This window comes from Triticum urartu, chromosome 1A (genome assembly GCF_056163025.1).
Source record: "Triticum urartu cultivar PI428250 chromosome 1A, HENAU_Tu73, whole genome shotgun sequence".
In the NCBI taxonomy this organism is placed as follows: domain Eukaryota; kingdom Viridiplantae; phylum Streptophyta; class Magnoliopsida; order Poales; family Poaceae; genus Triticum; species Triticum urartu.
In genome coordinates this window covers 3,898,558-3,920,597 of record NC_141873.1, presented here as the reverse complement: position 1 = coordinate 3,920,597, position 22,040 = coordinate 3,898,558, and the positions used below count along the sequence as shown (strand labels likewise).

Below are 22,040 nucleotides of genomic sequence, written 5' to 3'. Positions count from 1 at the left end.
CGGTTCGGCTGTGGGGGTTCCTGGGCTCACCAAAGGCTATATGGAGTAGTTCAATGTGTGGAACAGAGGAGGTTATTTATAAGAGCGTCTCCATATCTTCTAGATCCTCCAGTACGTCCCTTGCGATGTCCATGCTCAGTCCGTCCCTTGCGATGTCCATACTCAACATCACTCAATATATATCAAATATGATTTGCTTCTGATAATTGTTAGGTTTGTGAAGGAAAGGAAAACAAAAGGAATAATAGGCTGCAGTAAAATTTTAGTGAAGAACATTTTTCCTTACCTCATGAACATGTTTCTCCTCAGATTTTGATTTTTGATGATTTGGAGTTCATACATGGTTTTTATATGCGATCACTTCATTTCTTCACATACACCTAATGTTGCATGCCGTACAGTCAAATCACTACTTAAGAGGCGGGTGCAGGCATTCATGGACCAGCTCCAACTTGGCCTGCAGGACAGGACCAATATCGTGGCGAGTGTTGATGCGTGTCTTAGGCTTGGACACCATCCACACGCACTGGAACAGTTCGGTTCAGCAGCTGCAAGCACATCCAGCGGGTGCGAGTGCGATGCGTCCTTCATGCTCAGGCGACCATGATGACCAGCATGGTACAACAACAATCCGCTCCTACACACCTTGCCTCTGCCCCCTGCTACAGTTCCATGGTCTGATAATTAATACGTTAATACATCCATCGAGGTAAAACAAATTGGACTATTGGCGTTGCTCTACACACGGAAGCATTCAAGCATGAACTGTTCCACTTTTGCAAAGTTTGGAGATGATCAAGATCTGAATGCACCGAACCATTTAAAGTAAATCAGGTTTCAGTGTTAGCAGGCACTATATGTATGGTCGGAAATATGTCGCGTATGGTGGTCTTCTTGAGATGTATATTTCATCATAAGTTGCTCTGAGTGAAGTAAAATGTGGTATCAAGTAAGAGCTTACTTTTATGCAAGTAAAAGCTGGTCACAACATTCAAATTTGTGATGACGTGCAGCAATATGCAAGAAAGAGAGAATGCACTTGAGTATTAACACTACTGATGCTTTTTCAATCAAACTAATCATTTTTACCTCAATTGTTTCAATTATACCACATTTTACCTCTACATTGCAAATAATGAAGAGTTCAGCATGAGTGGGCATAATAAATAAATCCAAGTGAGGTTCCTTTTCATTCTATGTGTTTTGGGGTAAACACGAGTCCCATCTTAAGATATGCTCTAATAACAAATGCACGAGCTCATATTTTATCCATGTAAAGAAGAAATAACGTAAAGATAAACTATCCGCTACTGGAACAGGGCACTGTGCCGACGGCCCCCGTCGGCCTACTCCGCCCTATGCCAACAGTCGCGACCAGGCCATCGGGCTGGCCAGACCTATGCCGACGGTCACCGTCGACACAGAAGCATCGTCGGCCTAGCTGCACGTATGCCTACAACAGCCGTCGGCATAAATGGGCCATCGGCATAGCCATGGGCCCAGCGATCCCTCTCGCGATGGAATACTAACGTCGTTCAATCTATGCCGACAGCTGAGGCAGGCGACCGTCGGCATAAATTTGCACGCCACATCATCGATCCACGACGCACAGAGCAACATCTATGCCGACGGTCTATTCTGCTAATATTAGCAGAATAACTATTCTGCACACCACTTCCGCACTGCACACTGAACGCAAGTGCACGTTATTCTTTGAACCAAGTGTGCCGCAGTACTCACACGAGTGAACTTCTGGTCGGAAAAAACTGCACGTGTTATTTTTTCGCTACAGATTTCACTCTAATTTTTAAATGTTTATCAGAATGAGGCGTGTAATATACCGTTGAAAAGCTATGGATTCGGCGCAACTTCGACATGTTGAACACTTTTCGAGATTCCACACGGTTTAAGAGCAGTTTTGAAAATGGTGCGACCCATGACGAGTGGCAGCGAGCGTTTTTTCGCGATTTCTTCTAAAACGCTCGTCGGAATGAAGCAAACGATACACCGTTGGATAGATATCGTCGAGGCGCATCTTTTTCATATATAAATATTTCTCTAATTCCTTCCGGTTTAAGAGCAGTTTCAAATTTACTAAATCGCGGAATTCTGTTTTTCAAATTTTTTCGAATTTTCGGTACTGTTTTCGCTCCAGTTTTTTAACCGTTTGTTGAAACGAGGTGTGTAATATATCATTGAAAAGCTATGGACGAGGTGCAACTTTCATATGTTGCAATGTTTTTGAGATTCCTTGGGTTTAAGTTAATTTTAAAAATCATGTGTTGGACGACGAGTGGCAGCTGCTGTTTTTCGTGAAATTTTCACAAACCGCTGCTCGGAATGATTCAAACGATACGCCGTTGGAAAGGTATCGATGAGGCGCAAATTTTTCATGTAGAACACACTCTCTATTTCCTTACGGTTTAAGAGCAGTTTTAAAATTAGCGAAATGCGGACACTCTGTTTTCGCGACACCAAAATCGACGAATGAACTGCATCAGACAGAAAACCGCACTGCTTCGAAAAGAAAAACCGCGCTTCATCAGAGGGGCAAACGAGCTGCATGATTTTTTTTTGTACTTTTGATAACTTGTTTTTATGAACAAGGCTGGACCGCACAGAACCGCACTGCTTCGGAATGAAAACCGCACTTCATCAGACGGGCAAACGAGCTGCATGATTTGTTTTGTCCTTTTGATAACTTGTTTCTATGAACAAGGCTGGACCGCATAGACGAGGAGCGAACCGCGGGGCAGAGTCTAGTGAACTAAATCTATAAATATGTGAGATGTTTTATTTTCTCTTTTTTTTACCACGTGAACCACATAGGTTTTTATATTGAACCACATTTGGGTATCATTTTTTTTATAAATGCATGCATCAGAACTGCATGATGAGTTTAGCGAACTCCATTATTTTTCTGTTATGTATTTTTAAGTTCTTATAAGCACATCTAGACCGTATGGTCGAATGTAGTGTACTGCATTTTTTTTTCTTTTATGCATGGCGCCTGGGCATGTAGTGAACAACTCGGGGTTTTCATTTTTACCTTTTTCTTAATTGATACACCATAGAGTTTTGCTACTAGAGAACTACATCTGCGTTCATGGGGCTTACATCTTAACACATACATACATATAGCCTTTGTACTGTACGGCAAACCATATAAAAACAAACCGCATTCATGAATAAAACGAACCGCTACACACTGTCAAAATGAACCTCACTAAACTACGACTACACAGTGAACCACCAAGCTTTCTAACATCCAAATCACACAATGAACTGCATTGTTTTTTGCCTGGGATATTTGCAGCCAGGAATCCGGTACTGACCGACCCGTTATTTACCGAACTGCACGTGAACCCGCCGGGATGGGGGATGGACTCGTTGTGGACCTCGCTCCTCACTGAAGGATTCCCTCGCCGAAGGGAATTTGCACTCCGGGCGCAGGTAGTGGAGGCACGAGCTTGACATGGTAGGGAGAGGAGGTCATCCTCGCCTCAGACGAAGCAACAGGAAAAGGCGTGGCGCGACCAGCGCGATGGATTTTTCACAATGAACTGCAAAAGAATATTCAGTGAGCTGAAAAAAATATTGAAAGGAGCTGCAAACAGGGGTAGGCGGATCCAACACTGAACGACCAACGACAGCTGGTGTTTTTGGCTCCCGTAGTCGCTGCAGTCCACAAGGACTAGCACACAGGGAGGAGCTCGTCGAGAGGGCCCCCAATGAGGGAAAAGATTGGAGATGGGGGATCCATGGCGCCCGTGGAAGAACCGTTCGAGCGCGCGGCGCACGCTCGAGGGATCCAAACGCACTGCACACCGAGCTCAAAAGAACCGCACGCCCCACCGTTCGAGCGCGCGGCGCACTGCTCGTGGAAGAACCACATGCCCCGCCGAACGAACTGCACGCCTGAGGGAGCTATCGGCGTAGGAGGTGGTGTGGTCGGCCGACGAGGCATGGCAGATGCGCCTCTGTGGTCGTGGAGGAGACCAGATCGGGATAGGTGGGGCCAGATCGAGCTGCACGCCGCAACCCCTCGCACTGCACGGTACAGTCGCCCGCACTGCACGCCGTGCTCCTCACACGTCGACATAGCATCACCGGAGAGGTCAGGGTGGCGAGGGAGAGGCGCTCCCTGGGATCATAGGTGAGGTGGAGGTCGCTGCGCGATTCGAGGAACGAGGATGAGGGCAGCCAAGAAGGGGCCGGCCGGATCCCATGGCGAACGCGCTCGGGGAAGAAACTGGCGGCAAAGATGTGGCCAGGACCCCGTCGTTGGGCACGATGTAGGAAGCCTGGGCGACGCGGTGCGACAATAGGCAGCGTGTTGCTCGCTTCTACCGCCGCCTGCGCTCCTTCCTCTCCGAGGCGGGCTCCCGTTCTTGGGAAGTAGATGGAGGAGGGAAGAAGGTGGAGCCAGATCCGGCTATCGAGATCCAAAGGTCTCCGGCGGTGGGGGCGCCGGTGCGGAGTGGGAGCGCCGGTGCGGAGTGGGAGGTGGCCGGGGGTGGGGCGCCGGTGCGGAGTGGGAGGTGGCCGGGATTGGTTGCGCCGCTGCGGGGTGGGAGGTGATTGGGGGTGGGGGCGCCGGTGCGGAGTGGGAGGTGGCCGAGGGTGGTTGCGCTGCCGCGGGGTGGGAGGTGGTTGGGGGTGGGGGCGCCGGTGCGGAGTGGGAGGTGGCCGGGGGTGGTTGCGCCGCCGCGGGGTGGGAGGTGGTTGGGGTGGGGGTGCCGTCGCGGGGTGGGAGGTGGTCGGGGGTGGGGGCATGGCCGCGGGGTGGGAGGTGGTGGCGTGGCCGCGGGGTGAGAGGTGGTCGCCGGTTTTGGTGTTAACAGAATAGCGTTCGGTGTTAGCAAAATAAGAGTCTTAAGGGTGTTATTAGAATAGCGTTCGGTGTTATCCTTAAGAGTCGTATTCTGCACACCCAACGTCTTATTCTGATAACAGTTTCGGACCGTGCATGACTCCTAAATCGACGTTATTAACTAAAAAACACACACAGACACACACACCACCCCACGCAACCCACCTCCAATCGCAAACCTCTCCCACCTCCTTCCTCCTCCGGTGCACCAACCCTGCACCCACCCGCCCGACGCGGCCTCCTCGCCGGCCACGCGGCGTCCCCATCGGTGCCACCTTCCTCTCCCGGTGCTCTCTTCCTCTACCCGGCCCCGCGGCCTCCTCCCCGGCGCCATCTTGCTCTTCCCGACCCTGCGGCCTCCTCCCTGGCGCCACCTTCTTCTCCCCCGTCCCTGTAGCCTCCTCCCGGGCGCCGCCGCGCACCCAGCCGTGCGTCACCACGGGAGCGGCCCCGCGCCGCCACGCGCGTATCTGCCCTCGCCGCCACCCCGGGTGCTGGCGCAACTCCTCTGCCTACCTTCCCTAGATCAAATCCGCCTCCACGGCGGCCGGATCCGCCGCCCCCACGGCACAGGGGTCAACTTCGACCTTCCCCGTGCTCACCGCGCCCACAGGGTCCCGCGCTACCACCAGCAAACTCGCCGGATCCGGCCTCCCTGACTGCCGTGTAGTACGAAGACGACCGGATCACCCTCCCCGCGATGATAGGCTCTCCTCCAGCGCGCCTACCACGACCACGATGGGGAAAGGCACCCCCCACTGCCTCTCTTCAGCGATGGGGGTCGCCGGCGACTCCCCCTCCCCGTTCCGCCACCTCCCTCTTGACTGTGGCACAGCTGGTGGCGCTGTGCTCCGGCCGGCTCCTCCATCGAGCTTGCAGACGACGGGACGAGGAGATCCGGCGGTCTCCGACTGTGGCCGAGGCCGTGGCCACCACGCGCGTCAACAATAGCGAGATTCCACCCCCTGGATGCACTGCAGTTCAGTTTTGGTGGGCGCCACTCTCCTCTGACGGGCGTGTGTGCAGTGCGGTCCGGCGGCGGGGTAGCCACCACCGGACTCCGGCGGTCCTCTTCCCGTAACGTACAAAAAAACATGCCTAGGTCCAATTTTTTGTTGTTGTTATCCACGGACGGCGAGCAGTGCAGCTTGCTATCGTTGCAGGTGAGTTGGGGCGTCCGTGCAGTGCGCAAGCACTTGAGGACGATTGACACGCACTTCGGCAGGAGGTTCTCCAGTTGGATTGTTGATGCAGTTTTTTGGATTGTTGCTACAGTTTACTTGGTGTGGACAGGAGGTTCTCCAGCTGGCCCATGCAGCGAGCAGTGCAGGTTGCTCTTCGCTGCAGATCGGATTTTCGCTGTTGCTCGCACACATCACCGGTGGTTCACCGGAGCACCCCCTCGCAGCTCTCTCCTTCTCCAACATGCAGTTCACCGGTGACGGCCTTCAGTTTGTTTTGGTTGCTGTCGATGCCATCCCCGCTGCAGTACAGTGTATGTGTGTGTTTTGCGTGGTAGCCGGCTGGGGGCCTATGCTCCTGTACAATGTAAAAATAGCATGAAAATGAAGTGCACTTCTGTTGTATCCAGGTTTCAGTTCCCCCTCAATATACATTGGACATGCAAAAAAACTGTGTCAAGAGGTTCACTTCTGTCGACAGGAGAGGTTCAATTTTATTGTGTGGAGAGGTTCTCTTAACCATACTATGCACTTTTTCTGTTTTTTAGAGGTTCGCTCCACTGTAGTATGCATTTCTTTTTGTTTTAAATAATAACAAAAAGAATCGCGTGCAATCCTCTGTGATGACATTGCAGTGCGCTTTCTCGTCTGATGCAGCACACTAACATTGACAAATATGGTCCACTTAATCCTATGAAACAAGTACGAAAATGACAAAAAAATCATACAGTGCGCTTAGACTTGTGTCTCGGTTCATTTTTCGCTTGATGTGGTTCACTTAGACCCAATGTGGAGTACACTCCACTTCCTCATCTAAGAAAATTTTGGTTCGACAAAAAAGAATGATGCAGTTCCTTTGCCCGTCTGATGTAGTGCGATTTTCGGTACGAAGCAGTGCGTTTTTCTGTCCGATGCAGTTCCCTTCATCGATTTTGGGTCCGTGAAAAACAGAGTGTCCGCATTTCCGTAAAATCAAAACTGCTCTTAAACCGTAAGGAATTAGCGGAAGTGTTCTACATGAAAAAGTTGCGCCTCGTCGATATCTTTCCAGTGACGTATAATTTGAATCATTTCGACCAGCGGTTTGTGAAAATTTCACAAAAAACGGCCGATGCCTCTCGTCGGCAGCCGCACAATTTTCAAAATTAACTAAAAACCGTAAGGAATCTCAAAAACATTTTAACATATGAAAGTTGCGCCTCGTCTGTAGCTTTCCAACAGCCTATCATACGCCTCATTTCGACAAACAGTTAGAAAACCGGAGCGAAAACAGTACCGAAAATTTTAAAAATTTGAAAAACAGAATTCCGCGATTTAGTAAATTTGAAACTCCTCTTAAACCGTAACGAATTACAGAAAGTAATAGATATGAAAAAGATGCGACTCGACGATATCTTTCCAACGGTGTATCATTTGCTTCGTTCCGACGAGCAGTTTAGAAGAAATCATGAAAAAACGCTCGCTGCCACTCGTCATGGGCCGCACCATTTTTAAAACTGCTCTTAAACCGTGTGGAATCTCGAAAAGTGTTCAACATGTCGAAGTTGCGCGTAACCCATAGCTTTTCAACGGTATATTACACGCCTCATTCCGATAAACAGTTAAAAAACTAGAGCGAAAATAGTACCGAAAAAATAACTCGTGCAGTTTTTTCCGACGAGAAGTTCACTCGTATGAGTACTGCATCACACTTGGTTTAAAGAATGACGTGCACTTGCGTTGAGTGTGCAGTGCGAAAGTGTTGTCAGAATAGTTATTCTGCTAACATTAGCAGAATAGACCGGCTGTATATATATATGCCCCTGCCACTACTTATATAAACATACATACATTATTTATCGATTTGGTGAAATTTTTTCCATAGATGATGAATATATATGTAGTTTGTAGAGTACGTTAATAATGTGTCATCATGTTCTTTTGAATACAGGTCCTTATATTTTATTAAAATCAAAAAGATATATGTGCCGACAGAAGTGTTGTGGCGGTTGCAAACGCCCCGCACACATCTCCGGAATGTGACCCCCTCACGTCCGGGGTGTGGCCCTCCTCACGGACGGCGCCGCCGCCGGCACGTGGAGGGGGGACACAACCGCATCGGGTCATACGGAGGGGACGTTGCTCCCAGTTGTTTCTATGGGCTAACCTACCACAACCGGATGGTGTGGTGGCATGTCTGAAGAGGCGGCACGCGTCTCTGGAGTGTTGCCCCCCTCACGTATGGCGCCGTCTCCCGCACCTGGAGGGGGGAAACAGCCGCATCGAGTCTATACGGAGGGGACGTTGCTGCCAATTGTTTCTATGGGCTGAACTACCACAACCGGGTGGTGTGGTGACATGTCTGAAGAGGCGGCATGCGTCTCCGGAATGTGGCCTCCTCACGGACGGCGCAGCCGCCGACACCTGGAAGGGGGAAACGACCGCCTTGGCTCTACGGAGGGGATCTTACTGTGGGTTTGCCCTGGACGTTGCTCCCTAGTGTTCGTATGGGCTAACCTAACACAACCGGGTAGAGAGGTCTACTAGTTAAAGCTCGTCCGTGGGAAGTCAAAGGGCTAGATCTCGTGTTTAAACGCTACAGGGTTAGGCGGGATGGGGGCCCCACTACTAGGGAAAACCTTATACACAGAAACTTACAAGTAGCACGGGCTAAAAAGAAGCGCTACTACAATTTACCAATAGCGTGTGTGAAATAAACGCACTGCAGCTAAGTTTGTAGCAGTAGCGCATCTCGCGAAAAAAGCGTTACTACTACAATTCCCCTACTGTTCTCGACAGGCTAGCAATAGTAGTAGCATGCTTAGGAAAAGCACGCTGCTGCTAAGACTATTGTAGTAGTGTGTTATACGCCGAAAGCGCTACTGCTAAGCAAAGGAAAATAAAATGAAAAACACATAGAAAATTAAATGAAAATGAAAGAAATAGAAAAAGGAAGGAAAAAAAGAAAATGTGAATGAAAATAAATGAAAAAGAAAAATAAAGGAGAAAGGCGTAGCAGCAGCGGGCTTTATGGACACGCGCAATAGCTATCTTAGCAGTAGTGCTTGTTGCCATCCAGCGCTATTGCTAATTTAGCTATAGCTAACTTAGCAGTAGCGCTTTTCCTGGAACGCGCTGCTGCTAGTTTTGACTTACCCATGCACGGTTCTTCTTCCCCACGGTCACTTCCCCCATATCGAAGTCGCGCGTCTGTCCCTGTCCTCGATGCCGCGTCCCTGTCCCTGCCCCGTCCCTGTCCTCGATGCCGCGTGCCCCTCTCCATAACTCCGGCGGCGCTCGACGTGAGCACGCCCTCCCCCTCCTCCTCCCCTACCTCTGCCTAGCTAGCGTTCTTAGGGTTAAATTTAGAATTCATCTAATTAGTTAGGGTTCATCAAATTAGATGCTAATTAGGGCAATAGTTGTTAAATAGAATTAGTTTTAGAGTTCATCAAAGTAGTTAGAGTTAAATTTTAGAGTTCATCAAATTAGTTAGGGTTAAATTTTAGATTTCATCAAATTAGTTAGGGTTCATTAAATTTTAGAGTTCATCAAATTAGTTAGGGTTAGAGTTCATCTAACTAGTTCTTTTTTGTGACCCCCGGATAATTAAACTACAGTAATCCCAAGTGAATGGTGCTATGTCATCATTTTTACTGTTGCTAAATCCCACGTTGTTCCAAACCGTTTCAAAAAAATTTCAATTTCAAATTAAAGTCAAAATTAAAAATTTCTTGAACGGTGGAACTAAAATGTTCGAATAATTCTATAAATTCCCCTAATCATTGTCATGTTGGAACCAACCTCATTTGAATTCCCAAAATGCCCTGAAATTTAATTTGTGGTCCAGCAACAATGAAATTGGCCTTTCCAATTTCTAAAAATGGTTAGGCAACTCCTTTTGAGCCCAAACTTTTTCGTGCCTTCTAAGAATATTGTTTAGTATTTATATGACATGTTTCACTTTTTACCAAAGTTTGTTTGGTGGGTCAACTAAATGCAAAAGAGGAGCTAAAAACTAAAACAGAAAAGCTTAAAAGGAAAACAAGAGAAAAAGGAGAAAAGGCCTCCCCCAGGCCTCACAGCCCACTTGGCCACTAGGCCGGCCCACCTACCCCACCCTCCTCCTCCTTCCTGTTCACGAGAGGTGGTGGCGTGCATCCGACCACCATGGCTGCGGCCGTCGGTGCGTGGCGGCCATCCCGCGGTTCCCCGTCGTGTATAAGGTGGCCCCGACTCCCTCCTCCCTCCCTTGACGAACCCTAGCCGTTTCCCCCACTCGATCGCTCCCCTCTCTCTCCTGAACGCAGCCGCCACCGTGCGTCGCTCGATCCCGCGGCCACCGGCGCCCCCGTGCTCGGGAGACTTGTCTGCGATGTGTGCCGGCCACCGCTTCTTCTTCCTCGATCATTGGTTGAAGCCGGGGCGATCTACAGCGAAGGAATCGAGCCCTTCTTCGTCCTTGACCGTGGCTTCTTCCCGGCGAATTCCGGCGCCGTCGAGCCTTCCCCGAGCCCACTTAGCACCTCTACAGGCTCACGGTGAGCTTCTCCTCCGGTTCCCCCTATTTTTTTCATCGAACCACCGCCGTAGGACGCCGTCACCGTCGTGCCCGATGCCGTCGGAGCTCGTGCTCATCGCGTCATTGTTCGCGCTCCCGTGCGCCCCTGGCCATGTACGGCCACGCCATTGGCCGCCTGCGCATGCCCCCGCTCGCGCCCGTCGCTCCCTGGCCGCGCCCCCATCTGCTCCTGCTGCTGTGCGTTGCTGTTGCTGTGCCTCGCCCGGCTGCGCCGCCGCGCTTCCGGCTAGCCTGCTCCTGCGCTGTCGCTGCTACCTGCTGCTTCCTGCTGCTACTTGCTTCTCTGCTTGCCTTGGCGCTGCTGCTTGCTACTCTTGCTGCTGCCGCGTACCGTTGTCGCCGCCCTGCTGCTGCTTGGTACTACTGCTGCCGCTAGGTGCTGCTGTCTCTAGCTGCTACTGCCGGCGCCGCTGCTAGCTCTGCCTGTTGCCTCTACTGCCGACGCTGCTGCTTACTACTACTCTACGGCGTAGCCGCCGCCGCTGCTCTAGCTGCTCCTCGACGCTAGTTTTGCTGCTCCTAGCTGCTCCTGGACTCTAGTTTTGCGCCCGTCTACAGCTTTGTACTCCCTCTGTAAACTAATATAAGAGTGTTTAGATCACTAGTTTAGTATTCTAAACACTCTTATATTAGTTTACGGAGGGAGTATTATATATTGGCAAGTGTAGACAATTCCTAAGGTAAACAGTGTAAGTTAGTGTAATCATATAAATTGCTAGGTGGCCAAAAAATCACGACAACGAAAGTTGACCGTATGGGCTGTATTAGAATGTTAAATATTAAGCGGACGGAAGCTTGAAGTAAAATGGACTGGTTGAAACTATATGGGCTGATTGAAGCCAGATAGGCTGGTCGAGTCTGTAAACTATAGTAAACAGAAAATGTTTCAAAAAAGAAAAATTCAATCATATAGTCTGGAAGTAAAAAACAAAACATGTTGCAAATACACACATATTATTATTTGGTCCAGCCTAAATTCAAGTAATTACTATGAATCAAAAATTACGTAGTAAATCAAAAATATAATTTAATACGTAGAAGAGAGTTAAAACAGATCAACCCTCTTTAAATTTGAATGTAAGTACAAACGACGAACAGCTATCTGACACATTGTATTCCTTGTAGTGACCATATATTCTCCGTGCTCATCATCCTTTTAATAACAAAATTAATTAGCATCCATGCTTATGGGCAAAGGAAACTAAATAATTGCTTTATAGATCTTCAAAAAAATGTAAAAAGAGCGATTTTTTTTGTCAGGTTCTAAATCTTTGCTTGTTACAGTCCACTGAGCATCTCTTCCTTGGGCTGATAGGGTGAACCTAAGATTTGTGGTCAGTCGCTTCTTCTTTCTCGTGTCTGATCTTTCTTCTATGTGGCACGCTTTCGGCAGGTCCCTCACTTGTGGCGTCTAATGCATAGAGCATCTAAGGCAGTACCACGGTAGTGCGAGACGTCTTTGCTACATTTCTTATAGGTTCGCCTCCTAAACACCGATAATCGAGCACTGAAAACCTACAACTACACACCGCCCCCTCTGATGATCAACTCATAAATCAGAAAGATACATACATATAACAATTACGCATGTCAAAATCCAGAAAAGAATTAGGTCAAGCACAAGTTTTCATCAGTCCTCATCTACTTCTCTCTCGCGAACTTTCCTACAAGTCCCTCACTCGTCGCATGTAGCACGTAAAGCATCTAGAGCTGTACCGCGATAGTGCAAGACGTACTAGGTGCAGTGAGCACTCACCTCACAGATCGATCGCACATCTCCCACTTGTGCCATTTAGCACGTAGAGTATCTAGGGCAGTACCGTAGTAGTGTGAGGCGTGCTCGCTAAGTCACCTCACGGACCAGTACCTTTTCAGCACCGCTCGCAGATTCGCCTACTGAAGACCAGCCTCGCGTGCTTTCCCGCACGTCTCCCACTTGCACCATCTAGGTCATAGAGCACCTAGGGCAGTACCGTGGTAGTGTGAGGCGTGCTCGCTACCGATACAGCGAGCAGTCATCTCAAGGACCAATACATTTTCGGCACTGCTCGCAGATTCGCATCCTGAACACTGGCGAGCGGTGCTGGTGAACTTCGCCCATCGTACACCGAGTTCGGGCTATAAAAATAACCACAGACTCTCTTCTTTTTTCTCCATCCCACAACGTATCTCATTCTTTCTCCCTTATTTTCACCTCTTTTCTTCCTCCGGTGACAAAAGATCGAGAGGAGGCCTCCAATGGAGGATGTGAGCTCAGAGTTGATCCTAGTTCTCATAGTTGGGCTGCTAGCAGCATTGCTCAGCTTCTCTATGCTTCTGTGTGCAATGATCATAGATGATCGCCATGACGCTGCTGCCCGAGCGGTGACTCTCCAAGGCACTGGTGGCGTTGCCATTGGAGGGAAATGTGCTTGGTAGTGCTCTACCTGAACTATGTAGGAGATATCATATTGTTGTCCTTTATTTTTTTAGCCTTTCGCCAGTGGAGGCAGATATGCTTGGTAGTGTTCTACTTGCGCTACCAAGTAGATATCATATTGCTCTCCTTCATTTATTTTTGTTTCTTCTTTGGATGGTCTCATCTTGCCGATTTCATGGTTTTTCTTCTTTGTGCTTGTTGACCTTGTCACATGTTGAATGTATTATGTAATATATAGATCTATTATTGTTTTCCTTGGCGATTATATACTTTTTGGAAAGCATGACCAATAGATAGCACACCAAGGTGAACCAATAATTGTTTAGTAGTCAGTAAATCGTTTGCATATGTGAGCAAATATGTGCTTCAAAGCACAAGAATGACTTTCAGCAATAACATCGAAACTCTTACGCTCAAGTGTCAAATCACCAATGATAAGTGCAGCAACCTCAGAAACAGTAGGACCAGAAAAACGTGTACCATGTGGTCCACCGTCATTACCTAAAAGGCGTATAGATACCCTCGGTGCATCATGACTGCACAGGCTCTTGCGAGCAAGCCTGAATTTATGAACCAAAGGATTATGCATATCGAGCATTCTAACAAGAGATGCAACAACTTCAGGATCTGGGCAAAGAGAACTGCCGTCATCCCTAGCGAACACATTAAGTCTGCTGTCGATCTCGTCACCTGAATCAATCATATATAACTGAGCAAATTTCGGTGAAAAACCATCAGGAGGCACAAGAGGTCCAATACGGTGATATACCACTCCATTCATCTTAAACACGTAGGGAGCACCACCAACATTGATACTATTATCAATATGAGCATCCAATGATGTAAAACAAAACATTGAATTATACTGTCTAATCAACTGCATTAACTTAGTAGAAGTCACGTCTCTGTCAAACCGTATCAATCTATCCAATGGCGACGGCCAAGGACGGAACTTTGGCAAAGAAACCTTGCCACCACGACAACAACCCGTATAAACAGGTCTTCGGATAGTAGACGCCCGGTGATAAGTTGAGCCCTCACGGAACCAATAAAACGCTCCACACCACTGACATATAAGATCCGGACTGCCGTAATACGAACGGCCCCTCTGAACAGCTGCACCAACAACAATAGATTTACTAAACCAATAATTTCACGCTACATACAACTAAAATACAAAAAACAATTACACAGCGCCACACTCTTGAGTAGATGAACCAAATCCTTCGAAATAGGGAGTGCCAACACACGGACTGCACAAAAAAAAAATTCACTGCATGAACAACATTAAAAATAATTAGAATAAAAAAATAAGAAACACAAACCTTTACTCCTCCCAGACCGGTATGATCGGAAAAAAATTAAAAAAAATACAAAGTCAGTGCATAATTTATCTTGTAACATAATCACACGTATGTAACAACCAACCTAAGGGAACGGATCGAAAAGAAGGACCCACACACAGAAGCGGAACAACACGTGGATGCGTAGCCATCGACGTACGACGCAGCCAATCAGAAAAATACGAAGCACCAGACGCAACGGTAGCCTCGTCAACAGTGGGAACAAATCCATCTACAGATACAAAAAATTCAGCACTGGAAACGAAACCATCGACAAATACAAAAATTTACAACAACCAATATGAAAAAAGACACACATGCATACACCATGCACGCAAACACAAACAACATCGAACGTACGTGCATGCGCCATGCACACAGACGCAAAAAACTGCACCGCGCGCACCAGCCGGAACAGTTCGGCCCAGTAACACCGTTCTGCCGGCCCGCAGCCCACTTCCCTCACCCACCCGAAACAACATCACCGTAAGTCCCACCTCGGAAGCGGGAGCACGCGAAGAGCAACTTAAATAGCGGCCTCCACCTCCCATATCGAACTCCTCTATTACTGCCCCACTGCCCCGTTGGAACTGCTGCTGGGCCCGTTCGTCAGCTCGATCAGCCGCCCGAGTCGCCGTTGCGCTTGATTTGGGTACGGTCTGTAAGCTCGAACGGACCCAGCAGTGCTGGTAGGGCATTTTTTTTTCAACTTTCTGCACCACGAGGTGTAAAAAAACACAAACAGTATTTCCCTTTTTTTCTTAACTTCGTACACTACAAGGTGCAACTGACGAAAACGGACACATGCACGGTCACCACATGCACCAGATTCGCACATACACTAAAAAAAACTGCAGGATACCGTGGCTTATAGAAGGGAAGGAGGCAGCAGCAGCAACAACATGAGACCCAGACATCTCCGACCCGCAGAAAGATACATCTGTATATACAAGATGAACCACATTATTAAACAACGGGTAACCAGAGGAAAAAATGGAAATTCATCTGGTCAAAAACACAAACCAAGACCACAATCAACACGGTGCTTGCCCAAACGAATCTCCTCCCTATGAGAAGCAACAGAGGCACGACTACCTGCTTTCAACAACAAAACACAACATTTAGTACACAATATTAAAAAAACCAAACAAACGAAGAAGAAAGGAGACAGACCAGATGGGACATCAACATCCACCGGAACAGAAGACGCCACAGAGCAAGCAGATGAAGAAGGCGTCCCACGCGCCCGACGACCAAGCCGACAAGACGGACGACGATGAGCAAGCGCAAGCCTATCCGGCAAATCAGTAGAAGCACCACGCCGACCAGAACCACCGCGACGAACAACCGTAAGACCACGCGAGCCACGAGGCCGGCCAGGGCGACGAAAACCATCACGACTGGATGAAGGAGCAACCATGGAGCACTAAGAGAGAAATACCACACACAACGGCACAAGAGGAAAGCCAGCATATTTATAGCCCCGAACCATGCGGCACAACTCCAGAAGACACGCGAAACGCACACGCTCTGGAGAGAACGACCAAAGCGGCAGCGACAAGTTGATGGCGAAAACGACAGGTTGAACACCGCGCGAGAAATCCGGGCGGCGGAAGCAAACCGCTTCATACGATCACCGCTGTCCATTCATACAACGAACCCGCTGCATGGCTGCACTCAAATTTCCTGTCGCTTTGCTGCTGGAAGCAAATGCAGTTCTTCTAATCAGTCGCAATCACCGCTGTGCACACTGCATGGCTCCATTCATATTTCTTGTCGCTTTGCTCCTGGAAGCAAGTGCAAATCTTCTAATCAGTCTCAATTGGTCGACGGCTGCATGGTACCGCCCATGCACCTTGTCGTCTTGCGTCTGGATGCAAACGGAACATCCCCGATCAGCTTCAATTGGTCCACTCGCTTCTTGGCCGCTGAGGACACTAATCCCACTGCATGATAGAACTGGTCCACCACGCGTCGACGCGCGATCAGCCTGCATGCATGCAAGGTGAGCACGTACGTACAAACCCGTCCACGCTACAACGGTGCAAAGAACGGATGGCAAAATATGATCACGTCGAAACAACGCAAAAAAAAAGAAACAAAGGAAAGCGACTGCACGTACAAACACAGAGGCACAATTAAATTGAAACGACCCATACAAAAAATATAAACACACCACCCTGTCCCACATTGAATGGAAAAACGCTAGATTTACACTAAACTTACCAAGATAAGCCGCAACCTAGTTCAAAAAATTTGAAACGAAAGATTGAAGCCACCACGCGTTCGTACACAGCAAGGTACCAAATTATTAGCACGTGTCACATGCATAGTTCACTAGAAGTCTTTTTCAAACCAAGTGGCTCAAGCTCAAGGCGAAAACCTTGTCTAGAATAGATGCTTGGATATTTCTAGTTAGTTTAATTGCTAGCCAAAGACAAGTGGGTCCCCTAATTAGATTAGATAAATCTTTTTATAGAAATTTAATAAAACTCTGACATGTGGGACCCCACCAATACTGTTCACTTTGACCAGTCAATCTGACCGGGTCAATTCGGTTTAATTAAATATAATAACTCCAGTAATTACTGATTATTATTAAAAATTTGAAAAACCATATAAAATAAACCGTAGCTCGGATGAAAAAGTTTTATACATGAAACTTGCTCAGAACGACGAGACGAATCCGAATATGCGGTCTGTTTGCCCGCCACACATACCTAGCATAGCAAACATGCAACTTTTCTTCTCCAGTTCATCTTTGTGACAGACGTCCGGAACCGGGAAAACTTTCCCGGACATTTCCCCCTTCGCCAGTAACGCCTAGCACTGCGTTAGAACACCTCTAGCCCCACTTATATTCTTGTTGTGCATATGTTTGCGTGTATTTACTGTTTCTTCCCCCTCTTCTCTTCGGTAGACCCCGTGACGGCTGCCGATGCCACTGTGATCGAATACGTCGACGACGACCCTCCTTCTTGTCTGAGCAACCAGGCAAGCCCCCCCTTTGATCATCCCGAATCGCCCATTCTATACTCTCATGCTTGCATTAGATTTTGCTACTGTTATTGTTTGCTCCTATTCTGATGCATAGCCTGCTTTTATACCTGTTATTGTTACCTACCTGCTTATCCTAAACTGCTTAGCATAGGTTGGCTAGTGATCCATCAGTGACCCCCACTTGTCCTTGTTGCCCCTGCTTCATCATCGACGCCTCGATCGACGTGATTGACGACCAGAGCCCGACACCTCACATCACATCACGCCCCTTTAGTTGCTCGACTCTGCAGAGCTACTATCGAGTGCCGAGGGTGATCCCTCATAACGCACTCCTGATGATAATTCTGTAGTGTAGCTATTCGGTCGTGGTCATCGAGGGTGATTTCCTCTTTCACCATTTCCGATACGGCTCTATCGTTCAACACCTCAAGTGTGAACCTCGAGGGTGGTCCCTCTTACGTTCACCTTGATGATTACATTGAGTGGAATCCACCGAGGGTGATTCCTCGGGTTTTCCCCTTGATGTCTGGACACACAGTTACAATGACTTTACTTGAGACCTTGGTGAAAGTCGGGCGGGCCCGGAGAGCACCCGCAAGATAATGACGTGGCACGGCCGGGCATTCTGAGCCCTTGTCGTAAGTCCACGAGACGGGGCGACGATGTCACTTTCGATCGTGAGTCTTTGCTCGTCTCCGCAAGCTAATAATACACTATGGTTTGGGTATTTGTTCTGAGTTGGCCTCTGGCCTTTACGCACTAACCACCACGCGAGAATAGATATGGGCCTCGACGTCGTGGTATCAGCCAAAGCTTTGTCAGACGTCCAGTTCAGCATTGTGGCTGGGCCGGATCGTGCCATCCACTTCATGGGTGGTGCTGGTATCCCCTTGCGCATAACGACCTGGAGTGCAATGGGCGATGGGCCCAGACCCCGGATTTCTTAGGATTAGACCGGCGGGGACCTCTCTGCTGAGCCTAGGTCGGGCTGCGACGTGTTGATCTTCCGAGGGTGGGCATTGACCCCAGAAAGGTGTGTCCGGCCAGAGTGATCGAGCGTGTTGGGTAACGTGGTGCACCCCTGCAGGGAAGTTATATATTCGAATACCGTGTCCACGGTGATGGACGTTTAGACTTATATCCTGATCTTATACAACTACAAATGGATACTTGAGATATGTGGCTCCGCGATTGTTTTCTCGTAGGGAGTCGAGGAAGGATCTCTGGGCATTAATGTTACAACATGCTTGTTAAATTATAAACTGCTATTCTTTACTCTTCGACATGCTGCAAGATGCTCGGAGCTGCGTGAAGATGCTAGTCTTCGATAGGCTAGGCCTTCCCCCTCTATTCTGGCGTTCTGCAGTTCAGTCCACAGATACAACCCTTCCATTTGATACCAATGCATACATAGTACAGATCTGATGCTTGCGAGTACTTTGGATGAGTACTCACGGTTGCTTTGCTACCCCTTTTCCCACTTCTTTCTTCTTTCCGGTTGATGCAACCAGATGGTGGATCCCTGGAGCCAGATGCCACCGCCGATGGATGCTGCTACATGAAGACCGCCGACGACCAGGAGTAGTTAGGAGGTCCCAGGCAGGAGGCCTTGCCTCTTCGATTGTTGTTGCTTTTGTGCTAGCCTTCTTAAGGCATCCTTGTTTAACTTATGTCTGTACTCAGAAATTGTTGCTTCCGCTGACTCTTGTGTATCGAGCTTTTGTATTCGAGCCCTCGAGGCCCCTAGCTTGTAATATAAAGCTTGTATTATTTTAATTTGTGTCTAGAGTTATGTTGTGATATCTTCCCATGAGTCCTTGATCTTGATCATACACATTTGCGTGTATGATTAGTGTACGATTGAATCAAGGGCGTCATATTTTTACTTTTTTTAGTAATTGTTTAATAGAATTAGTAAGAAAATTAATAGAACTAGTTGAACTAGTTTATTTTTAGTAAGAACTAGTTGAATTAATAGAACTAGTTTATTTTTAGTAAGAAAATTAATAGTACTAGTTGAAGTAGTTTATTTTTAGTAAAAACTAGTTTATTTTAATTTATTAAATAATTCTTTCTAGCCTCCACCAAAATTATGGGATATTGGTAGTATCATATGATTCAAGTTTATGCAAAAACCTGGTGTTGTTCTTTGAAAATTTTGAGTGAATCAACCTCATCTTCATTCTGGTCCAGCCTTGTGATTTCTACTACAACCCTATTTAATTTTGCTCCAATGATCTTGTGCTTTCTCCTACTTGTAGACAGCCCTACCAAACCCCTAAGTCCAGGAGCATGCCCCCATTGGCATATTTTTGGTTCATGAAATAATGTCATTTATTTCCTGTCCAGAATTAAAGTTTTGTAAAACTTGCACTAACAAGTTTGTACTTTTCACAAACTAACCTCACCACTCTCTCTTGCATCTGAAGAGACCACCATCTGGAGTTTTTGGCCACTCCAAGACCAGCCTAGGTGCCTGTGGCATTTTGTCAAACACCTGGAGAGCATGACCAGTTTTGACATGAGTTTTGGCATTGCACTGTGAACTTGCACCTCTGATCAAACAAGCATGTCCACTAGACTCCCCGTTACACCTAACCTGGGTCTGTTAATTGCCAGCCTCGACCTCGACCTCTAGCACGCTCTGGCATTACGTCGAGCACCTCCCGTGCACGCCCAGAGCGTGAGCAGAGCGCGCGTATTGCACGAACCGCGCCCGAGCCGACACGCTGGCCCCATGGTTTTGGCTCGCTCTGCAGCACCTCGCCACGCGCTACCCTTCTCACCGCAACGCGCCAAGCAGCCCCCGCCACGCCCGGCAGGCCGAGAGCTAGCCGCCGCCGCCCGACAGCTCCTGCGCTGGTCGGCGCCGCCGAACCTTCCCCCGCTCGCCACCTGGCCCCTGGAGCAGTGCCCACTCGTCCGTTAGTTCCTGCCGTCATCCCCAGCCACGCCACGTTGCCCTGCAAGCTACAGAGAGGCGGTTCGCCGGCATCCTCATCCGCCGCCGCGGAACCGACCTCGACGAGCTATAAAGGGAGGCCCCCGAGCTTCCCCGAGCACGCAGGCAACCTCAGGCCACCCCATTCGACCCGGGGAGGTCTCCTTCCTCGTCTCCGGCAACTGCCGCCGCCGCTACCGCCCCGGTCAATTCGGCACCACCAGGGCCTCCCACTCTCCGTTCTCTTCGCCAGGAACCTCCACATCCTCCCGTGAACACATTCCCCTACTCGATTTTGATCGGAATCCACCGTTGCCCCAAAACCACTCCGCTCCCGAAGCTCTCCGTCCGCCGCGAAGCTCGCCGCCGGCAGCTCCCTCCGTCCCCACCGGCCTGGCAACCACTGGGAGGACCGCACTGGAGTGGCGGATCCATCCCCGCCCTCGGGGCCCCGCGAAGAGCTGCCAGTCGCCGGCGACGATCGCCTGAGCTCCGCCTCCGCTCGGGACAGGGGAAGGAGGGGGAGAAAGACTAGTCAAACCTGACTAGTGGGTCCCTTGGACCCACTGTCAGTGACCCTGCGCCTATCCCCGTGGGTTAAGTGAAGGCGTAATCCGCCCAGTACGTTTTCCCCGCTCCGAAAGCGTATTCCCCTCCGTAACGTTTTCTTTTCAGTTTTATTTTATATAACAAATTTGACCAGAACTTTCACTGGCTATAACTTTTTAAATATAACTCCAAATGAATTAATTCTTTTTCCTACATCTCTCAAATATTGTCTAGTTTATTTTAAGATTTATTTGAAAATTTTCCAAACAACTTTTTGTACAGTTTTTGAAATGTGTGTTAATTCAAATATATTTCAAAATAGGATTTTGGAGAGAGAGAAGAAACTTTCAAAAGTTTTGGAGAGCACCTCACCCCTGCACAACTTAAAGGCAAGCATTCTGAACCCTGGCATAATGTTTTTGGTGTGTTATTTGACACATTTATAACACCACCTTACTTCGAAGGACTTGTTATTTCATGTGACATGATCATTTGCATGGAAGCATATTAGTGATTTCCTTGCTGTTGGAAATGAATATAATTGTGATGGTAATCATCCTCATGTGCCTTGCATGCATGCCGGAAAGGAATCCGGGAAAGCCTCGGCCTTGGGTAGGCGTGAGCTTGTCGCCGGTCCCCGTCGGGGACGGTTATGTCCGGTATGGCATGGTAAGGTATATTGAGTGGTGATTTTGTTGATTGATATATATTTGTTACATGTCATGCAGGGAACTTATAAACCTCCTGAGTCGACCGTAGACCGAGTCTTGTTTCCAGTAACCCCCATACTTGTTATGTACTACCACTCGTCCCTGCCGCAGGTAGGGTATGGTTCAGTAAGTCGTCAACCCCTTTCAAGCACACACCGTACAGAGAGGCCATGGTGGAAGATATCGGTTGTAGCCGGTAGGCATGCCACCTGGTCCGGGGGCATGGGTGTTTCCGGTTGGGACCGAGAGGGGAGGCCACCCCTTAGAGCGCGCGATATAAATTTGATCCCATGCTACGCGAGGTTGTAGCCTCCCCACTTAGAGTTTTGCTTAACAAGTGTCGTGGGTGATCCCAGACACCGATGAGTTAAGCTGGTGTGTGCAAGTTAGGCGTGTTTTCAACTAAAAGACCGTAGACGGAATTAGACCCGATGGACTAAAGGAATCCGTTACTCGTGGGTAA

At 48.5% G+C, this 22,040-nt stretch overlaps 1 long non-coding RNA gene across 1 annotated transcript; it reads right to left on the bottom strand.

Annotated features, from left to right (window-relative positions):
* Positions 1 to 3,022: 3,022 nt before the first annotated feature.
* LOC125547000 (uncharacterized) lies at positions 3,023 to 4,585 on the bottom strand. Its single transcript, XR_007300667.2, has 2 exons — positions 3,635 to 4,585; positions 3,023 to 3,563 (listed from the first exon to the last, which is right to left on the bottom strand). It is a non-coding gene; the product is annotated as an uncharacterized LOC125547000 (long non-coding RNA).
* Between the last annotated feature and the right edge of the window lie 17,455 nt (positions 4,586 to 22,040).